The sequence below is a fragment of the Callospermophilus lateralis genome, chromosome 6 (genome assembly GCF_048772815.1).
Source record: "Callospermophilus lateralis isolate mCalLat2 chromosome 6, mCalLat2.hap1, whole genome shotgun sequence".
Taxonomy (NCBI): Eukaryota; Metazoa; Chordata; class Mammalia; order Rodentia; family Sciuridae; genus Callospermophilus; species Callospermophilus lateralis.
The window spans coordinates 42,469,593-42,479,549 of record NC_135310.1 but is presented as its reverse complement, the minus strand read 5'-3'; positions in this window follow the sequence as shown (position 1 = coordinate 42,479,549).

Below are 9,957 nucleotides of genomic sequence, written 5' to 3'. Positions count from 1 at the left end.
TGAGTTCAGCCTATTTCATTTTCATATTTACAAATTTATTGAGCACTTAACTGTGTCACAAGCATAGGAGTAAATAAAACAACAAAACAAAAAAGTCACCCTAAAAGTCACATTCTGATGGAGACGACACATTAAAAACAGATAAAGAGCGGGCAGGGAGTGCTTGCCTAGCATGTACAAGGCCCTGAGTTCATCCCTAGGACAACACACACACACACATACACACACAGAGCCTTATGTGGGTTTAAGACTTACTAATGTCATTGTGTGACCTTGGGCACTGTTTTCTCACCTGTAAAATAGGACACTATTTTCACCAACAGTATGAGTAGATTTTGTCATGTATCCTTTTGATAACCTGACCTCTTCCCTTTCATGAAGAAACTCAATGTAATCTCTCTTCTCCAGGCTGTTAAGAGAGCTTGGGAAAGCTACTGTAGTTCTGGGTTTCCTGTCTTTATTCTAGGAGCTGATGGTGGTTTTTGCAGATGCTTAGGCAAAGGCATATCGTAATCGGTCTCTTTCAGGGTCATCCAGGGGTACTAGCTTCTGGACAAATTTTTTTTTCTCTTAGGGTAATTTTATACTTTTTAATTCATTATAACTAGAAAATAAACATTGTTTTTTTCTATCAGAAAAGATAAAAAAGGTTTGAAAAATCCTGATAGATTTCATAACTTACTCTTTTGATTTAGTCTCTTATTTCCCCCGCTCTAAAGGCAGACCACAAACCTATGATTTCCATTGATGGGTTTAGATACATTACATGTAACACAGGTAAGGAAAGCTTCAACCATTGTGGTTCCAAAGATGCTAGTTTGGGTAGTATTAAAAGGTTCATTTCCTGCTTGTATGTGAAATTTAATGAGAATTTTTGTCCTGTATCAAGTGGTCATATCATAATATACCTTGAGAAACAAATCAAGTAAAGTCTCTTAAGTATGGAAAAGTACAAGAATACTATGAATATTGGTCATAATTCATCTAGGACAAGCCACAAATAAAAAAAACTCTTATGAAATAAACAGCAGACAACCTCTGTCTCCATGAAACATGAATGTCTGTATTTGGCTTCACGCAGATTACTAAACAGAGTGCCTACCTATATTAGGGTGAGCTGGATGCTGTGTTAATTAGTGAGCATAAGAAGTGATTTCCTTCCCTTGCTGACAAGTTTTTTACAAAACACATAAAGCTGGAATCTCATCAGCACATATGCTCCTGTGACAAATGATTAAATCAAGAGGAAAACTGGAGGTCAGGGCGGGGCGGGGTGAATAGCTTGATTCTCTTTTCACATAATGGTTCTCATAAACGAACACTTCAGGCCACCAGCAAGTGGTTTATTAGATTTACAAAGGCAAACACAGAGCATCAACCATGATCATAATAAAGCATTCTTGTTTCTGGAAGTCGACACCTTTCAGAATACCTTTTTAATGAACTGAATTCCTTATGAAGTCTTTATAAATTGATCCCTGCCCCCTTTGCTTGTATATTGGAGATTTAGACCAGTCTCTAGAAAGTATATTGTGATTTTACACAACTTATTTAACAAAATGATATTCAAATGCATTTGTTTACAGCAAAAGATCTTAAACTTTATTCTTCATAGTTGTTCCTTTGTCATTTAACTGACATTATGAATATGTTTTAAAAAATTTTCCTAAAAATTAGTAAAAAAAATTGTTTGCAGAAACAATTCAATATTTCTAAAGAATTTCAAATACCTAAACATACATGTTTTAAAATAGAATAATTATGAGAAAATCTGGCAAATCTACAGTGTATTTGATTAATGGAGACTGCCAACCAGGTAATTATCAACACCTAAGCAAATAATCAAAAGAACACATTTTGTTATTTTTCTCACTAACCCAAAGTCCTTTACTTTTCACCTTCTTTGAGATAATAAATGTTCTTGCTGAAAACCCTCTTAGAGATTAATCTAAATCCTTGACTTTACTGGTGTATAAATGGAGACTTATGTTACCTGTCTTGCTAGAAGTCATAAGAGTAGCTTTGAGAAATGCTGGTACCAGAACCAAGGTCTTGACCCATCTGGTGATGCTGGTATTTCTTTTAATAATTCTATCCTGCCTCGCCAGGCCTTTTTTCCTGTCCAATTCAGTTCTATGTGCACATGGCCACGTTTGATTTTCACTATCATTTCCTGTGGCTAGAATCCTTCATCGGTATTCTCTTAGGTAATCATCTACTAATGCACTCAGAAATCTTTACATTAGAAACTGATTTTGGCAATCTATGGATCTGGAATGAGTCCAGTCCAGTGAAAAGGCATGATTTTATCAGGCCTACACCTAAACCAAATGATATTCACTCAATAAGGCCAATTTTCTTGTTGAAAAGCAGGTGCTCCCTGACTTGAACAAGTAAAATGTTTCTCTGTGCCCCTTTCACTTCCCTTTTCCAAAAGTCTTCACTTGGCCAATGAGAAAGAGAGCAGCTCATCTCAGCTACTCAACTGAGCTCTTAATTTTGTCAAGGAGATCTTTACATTTGTTATGACTTAAGGTCAGGATGAAGTAGAAGGTTGGGAAGTTAGAGATTTGCTATAGTTAAGGTCACCAAGAATGATGCAGTGTATGGAGAGCTGTTGTCCTGCTTGGGAGAGATTCCCTCCCAGAGTTGATTCAGAAATTTCCCCCTAATCTATTAAGTTAAAAAGCACTGCTTCATAAGATTCACTATTGGAAATTTATAGATTAGAATTTTAACAGATTAGATTTTCTCAAATCTTAAAAAAAAAAAAAAAAACAGAAAAAATGTAGAGAAAAGCTATAGATTCTAACATGCTTTTAAAATTTAAGCACGCACGAATATGTTGTATTCATTGGGTCACAAGATAATAAAAAAGATTTGCATCAGGTTTTATCTGACATTATCTCAGCATTGCTATTGTTGAGTTTGCAAAAGATTGGCACATTGGTTTCTTGGCCTCTATGATTTTTAACCTAACTTTACAACTATGTTTTTATGGTCTTAAAAATGATGTGTGAAAAATAATGTATTGGATTCACATTGAGTACTTAATGTCACATAAATTCATATTATATTAAAATAATAATGTATTTTTTAAAAATGGCATTTATAGGGACTGGGGTTGTGGCTCAGTGGTATAGGCTCGCCTAGCATGTGTGAGGCACTGGATTCTATTCTCAGCACCACACAAAAAAGTAAAATAAATAAGTAAACAAAATAAAGGTATTGTGTCTATCCACAACTAAAAAAAAAAAAGAACTTCTTTAAAACTGGCATTTTTGATATCTGTTTTGAGAGTAATCTATTTTAGATTATTTTCTAATAAACAAATATTGGTAAAAACAGTATAGTTCTACACATCATGTCATATAGCATGATAAACTTCAAATATTTCAAAAAATTCAACTTAAAATAAAATAAACAGCACAAAAGTATCAATAAAAAACATGAAAGAATGCCTTAGAGGAAGGACCTTTATACCTATGATTCAAATTTCAAATATTTTGAGAAAGAATAAATTTGATTCAATGAAATTTAAAACTTTCTATATGGAAAAATATCATAAGCAAAGTTAAAAGAGAAATGGAAGCCTGGGAAAATTGTCCATTTATATCATACAGCTAAGTTATCTAAAGTATTTATAAAGCTTTTAGAAATTGATAAGAAAAGGAAATACTGACTAGAAAAATAGACAGCTGTTATGAACATTTATTTCACAGAAAAGAAAATATAGTGACTCTAAAAATAAGAAAAGCACTGCACTATACTCAAAATGAGAGTGATAGAAGTCCAAACTAAGGAAGTAGTTTGATAACACACTTTCAAAAAGACTGAGGAAAAAGATACCCCTTACATTGGCGTTAGGAAAGTACATTTACAAATATCTATGAATGATTATTTGTCAATATCTATTAAAAATACAAATGGAATTATCCTTTGGCCCAACCACTGAACTTCTGAAAACTTAAACTTCAAGGTTTTGTGCACTCATGAGAAATATTTGTATAAATATATTCATGGGAAAATTGCAAAAACAAAGTATTTGAGGAAACAGAAAGTTTTCCAAATATATGGATATACCCATAAAAGGTATACAAATCTATAATTTGCTTAAATTGATAAAACTATTCAAAAGACCAGTATACAAGTCTAAAAAAAAGATATACCGTGAACTAAAATAGAAAAAATCTCTAATTATTCAGAGGAAAAAATAAGGTAGATATTGTATTGAATATTGAATATGTCATATTTTATATAAAAATATGGGAGGGAAATAAAAAAGTATACAGATTACCTTGTGTACTCGCAAGAAAATATAGACTATATAAAAAGATTTCTAGTCTGGAGATATACCTCAGTAGTACAGTGCTCACCTAGCATGTTTAAGGTCCCGGGTTTGATCCCCACACCAGAAGAAGAAAGAAAAAAATGGGATTATAGCTTGGTTGTGGAATGCTGGCCTAGCAAACACAAGACAGAAGTTAGAAATTGGGTGAATAGGGAAATAGTGGGAAGAAGATTTTCACTTACCACCCTCCTACATTTTCTTTTCTTGTTGAATATTTTGAATGTATTTGACATTGCTAATAAAGTTTATAGTACATATAAAGTGTAATAACAGATGAAATATGCAGGTATTCACTGCTCAGTCTGAAGTATAGACATCCATCAATGTTTTACCTACTCCTTCAACTCTCTACATGATGTCTCTGATTTCTGCTTGTCTTATGTTAGTAATCATCTTTATTTTTCCATAGTTTACCACTTACGTGTATACCTCTCAAAATATACCTTGGCATATTTGAACTTGATGTAATGCTTTATCATATGCATTTCCCTACAGCTTGCTATATTTACTCAATAGTCTACTTTTGAGATTCATTCATGTTGTTGCATTGAAGGCCATGCAGTTTCAAGCCTGTATTTTATTATCAGAAAGAGTTCATGTAAAAATGGAATTATCTTTTCTTTGGATGTTTCCAGAACTCAATTAATATCACCTTAGACTGGTATTTTCCTTCTGGAAATATTTAAACTCTTAATTGAATATCCTCATCAATTTCAGAAATAGTTAATTTTCAGTTTTTAGTTGAGTTGGGTTCAATTACTGTATTTCTTTTTCTAGGAATTTGACCATTTTCACTGAGTTTTTCAAAATTTCATGAATTTATAACTTTCTTTACTTTAAAAATACATACGATGAATTTCTATTTATCATCTCTTTTTATTCCTCATATTAATAACATGTAGTTTTTATTACTATTGTCATGTACCTCTTTATATAATTTAATTGAAAAATGACTGTACCTTTGCTTCCTATTTAACTAAATCCGCTATGATCTTCATGTTAAATTTTGTGGACTTTGTTTTTTTTTTAAAAAAAAAACCTTCCAAATTTGGGTTCTAAGTGATTGGTTTTGTCTATTTTATTTCTTGATATTAAAATTTTTGAAATCTATGGCTTTTCATTAGGGAATGTATTTTTTTCTTTTTTTCCCCAAAATGTTTCATAGTTCTCCTTCTCACATCTAGTTATTGACATTTTCTTGCAGTAAGTGGTAGAGATCAAATATTGTCCTCCTGCTATGAGCTCACATTTAAGGCATAAGGTAATACTGACTTGCATTCACTGCTCTGTGCTTCAAATGCTCCAAGTTGCATAGGGCTCTGTGCTTTACCCTGTACCTTCCATAACTGTTTGAACCCAAACTTAGGTAGATCAGGATAAGCAGAAGATCCAGGTCAACAACTACCATGAGTTTTTGATATCTTGCCCTGGATTCTCATACCTGTCTTGTAGTTACATCTGAGAAATTATCTTATTTTCTTTCCAGCTTAACATTATTTAGGAAGGTTTTTTTTTTTTTTTTGTATTTGTATAACACTTCTACTTGTGTTTAGAGAGAGGAGTTGTTAGAATATCAACATATCAGTATCAATAGTATGAGAAATCTTTCAAATTGATTGCCATTACAGGAATTTTGAACTACAGCCAAATAAAGACATTGAAATAATAAGCCTAATTGAGATTTTTAAGGAATGCATATACTTTATAGTAATATTGCTATAGGGATTTTTTATTTTTATTTTTATTTTTTGGTAGTGGTGATTGAACCCAGGTTCTTAACCACTGAGCCACATACCCAGCCCTTTTGTATATTTTATTTGTAGACAGGGTCTTGCTGAATTGCAAAGAGCCTCACTATGTTGCTGAGGTTGGCTTTGAACTTGCAATCTGCCTGCCTCAGTCTCCCAAGCTGCTGGGGTTACAGATGTGCACCACACCCAGCTGATATAGGAATTTTATTTCAATGTTTTACAGTGTAATATGTTCAAATATCATACATGAAAGAAAGAAAATATGAGCATAGGAAACTGAAAAAAATCACTGACTTAACTATGAACATTCTAGACCTTTAAGGTACACATTTCAGTATACATAGTGGTTGAAATTTCCTATACATTTTCTTGGAATTGCATTTTCTTAGTCATTTACTTTTCTCTCTCAGACAATTTATGTACTGCTCCAGTCCAAAAGCACTCATATAACACCTACTGCCTGTGTACTTTTGTGCAACAAGAGGGAGGATTTTCTGAGGGCCTGAGTATACATAAAGTATCATTTCCTGTGAATTCCTTCTCTTTAAACCATCACATAGCAGAGGTGGAATACTTTGGAGATTATAGGGACAATGATTTGATAACCAAAATACTCAGGATTCTATTTCTAATTTTTCTAGTGCCAAGGCAGTTTCTGTTAAGGCAGTTTCTTTACAAAATCATGTATGACTTTGGGAATGGGTACTCCAGGCTTGCAAGATTCTCTTACAAGATGTGTCCTTTACAAGATTTCTAATGGACTCTTATAATATTTGTCATTTCTGGACTGACAAGAAGCCTAACAGAAGTTACTTAGAACCTAAGGTGAATTTAGGCTTCCTAAATAACTATCCATAATTGTGTAGATAAAATGGCCCAAAGCAGGTATTAATAATACAAACATGTTACAACAACTGATACTGATTAAAAAATCAGAGACCATATGATCCCTTCCATAATACCCTAGAAAAGTACTTAGGACTGTGGCCCCTCAGTTTTGTCTGTTGAGTTTATGTCATTTGAATTAGTTTACTGGGACTTCTATAGCAAAATACTGCAGACTGGGAGACTTAACTTATTCAAGTTCTGAGAGCTAGAAGCCCAAGTCAAGGTGATGGTGGGTTTTGTTCTTCTGAAGTCTACTTCCTTGTTTGCAGAGGATTTCCCCCTCACATGATCCTCATGTGGTTATGTGTGCATCCCTAGCGTTTCTCCCCATGTCCCAATTTTCTCTTAGGAGGACACCAGTCAGATTGAATTAGGTCCCACCCTAATGGCCTCATTTTAATTAAATTACCCTTTTAAAGACCCAATCCCTACATACAGTCATACTTTGACTCACTAAGCATTTGGGCTTTAGCTTATGAATTTTCTAAGGACACAGTTCAAGCCCATAAAAATCTTTGTCATTTTCCAATAGAAGACATCAGGCCATTTTGTTTTTGTTCTCCTTTGTAAAAATTTAGGGTTCCTGTATTTATTAGTGGATAAGACACATGCAAAGCACTTACTAAGTAGTAAGTTTTAACTATTAGTGTTGATTATAATACAATAGAATCTTTACAATTTTTGAAATTTATAAAATACAAAGAAATAATAATTTAAAGGAAGACACTCCTATGGGAAACCATTAACTTGACATCTCTTTTGCTCCAAATCCCTTTTCTTTTCTAAGTGGAATATGCCCTGAGATCTCATTCAAAGAGGAAAGAAAGAAGAGTGTCTTCTGTCTTATAGAATACCTATCCCTATCTCCCATTACTTAACACATAGATCAATAACCGGAGATGCAGCTTTCAAAGGACAAATGGGATATTGGAAAATGGTGACAGAGTCATGAAGTTAATATTTTATTAGTGTTTTTTAAACTTAAAATCGACAGAGGTAAGAGTTAGAGATGAGTGTTACTAAGCAACATTGAAAATTATGGCAAAGAAAATTCTCAAAATAATGATGAATGTTGAAATAATATTGCTCATCATTATCTATTATTAGCAGTAGAGAAAAGAAATGAAGTATTATTGATTAATTGCTGTCACTAAAACACTGAACTTATTTATTATTTAATAAAAACTTATTCTACTCTTTAAATATTTTTAATAAATAAGAAGAGGGAGAACATATTATATGACAAGTACTGTTTTAATGAAAGAACATTTTTAACCCAATCTTCACATTAATAAAATTAAAGATTTCCTGAAAATGGATTCAGAAAAATGAATGCTAGATGCAAGATTTCAAACTAAGATATCTAACACATAAGTTATTTCTGCTACATCTACCTTTACTTAAAGATATCTTGATATTACCAGAAAATTAATTTTACCAGACACTCTGCCTTTTAAAGAATTCTAATTAATATTTTGCAATATAATATATGTTATAACATGGAACATATTGATCTTATTATACATATTTTGTATAATCCAAAACATTATGTTGTTTACTACTATTGGAATTAATTTTAAGTAATTTTATAGTTATAAGAAAAACTCTTATGTTCATTTAGTGTGATGTGGCTTTCAACATTGACACATTTGCTAAATGTACAAACATAAACAAACTAAAAATTACACAAATATTCTGTCTCAAAAAACAGTACTATATACATGTATTCACAGTACTATATACATGTGGTAAAGTAATGGTGATGTGAAAATTCTGGTGTATGAAAGTCATTATTTTTATGTCAAAGGTAAAGCTAAGTAAAAATATGAATTGAAAATAAGAACTGATAATCTCAAAAAGAGATTCATACTGAAAGTGTATATTAAATTAACCTACTTGAAGACCATCAGCAAAAAAAAAAAAGCTTCTAATTTTTCATCAAAAACAAATGTGAGGGAAACTATTCTCCAATAAACAAATGAGATTTCTTAGATACATATTATGATCTTTATTGCTTGAAGACTGGGGACCCTTTAAGTTCTGCTCTTCTTCATCAGGAAGAGCTTGTTGAGTGAAATATAAAAAAGACATGGAATTAGAAACATTTAAATGATTATGCTCATCCCTATCTTTAATTTTAAAAACTCTCTTTCATTGACTCTGTTTGCTTCTACCATTGTACTTATTCTAGGAGATGGCTTATCAAAAGAGATGTTGAATAGAGTTCTGGGAACACTAACAGCTAAAACACACCTTAACTTGGATGATCAGATCAACCATATGCCTCCCAACCTTTTCCTGTGAGTAATTGGCAACAGGAATTTTAAAATGACTAAAGACACATAGAGAAAGAGATGAGAAAATATGGAAAATAGAGTTTGGTTTATTTAAAAAAATATATTCTCAATGGAGCCTTCTGGAGTAAGAAGAGAGAAATAACATGGATTGAATCATTTGATTCTGTCTAAAGTCAGATAAATGATATTAGGATTGGATCATCTGGAAAACTGTTCAGAGATGTTCTTCATGGGACACAGAAATATTATTGGCACAAATTGAACAAAGTCAAATTGGCTCTACTCTCACTCCCAAGTGGTGGGAATGGGAAGCATTTCTTGATAGTACAATATCTCACTAGAGTATTTTTGTAACTATCATGACAACAGAAATTTGGCTACTGGTCACAATCAGTGGGAATTCTGAAAACAAATAATTCATAATGAAGTGTTCTTTTTGATAACTTAATATCCAAATTTTAAACCCTTTAGTAAACCACTCATGTGATTTCTCACTAGGAAAAATGAATAAATGTGCTGGAAAAATAGAAACTATAAAAGGAGAATATTTTATTAATGTTTTTTAAATTAAAAATCCTGATTTACCAAATTGAGTGAATTGATTTGATATGTAATATTTATAAAAAGAAGAGAAAAATATCCACTAATAGCAGCACATATGAACCACACA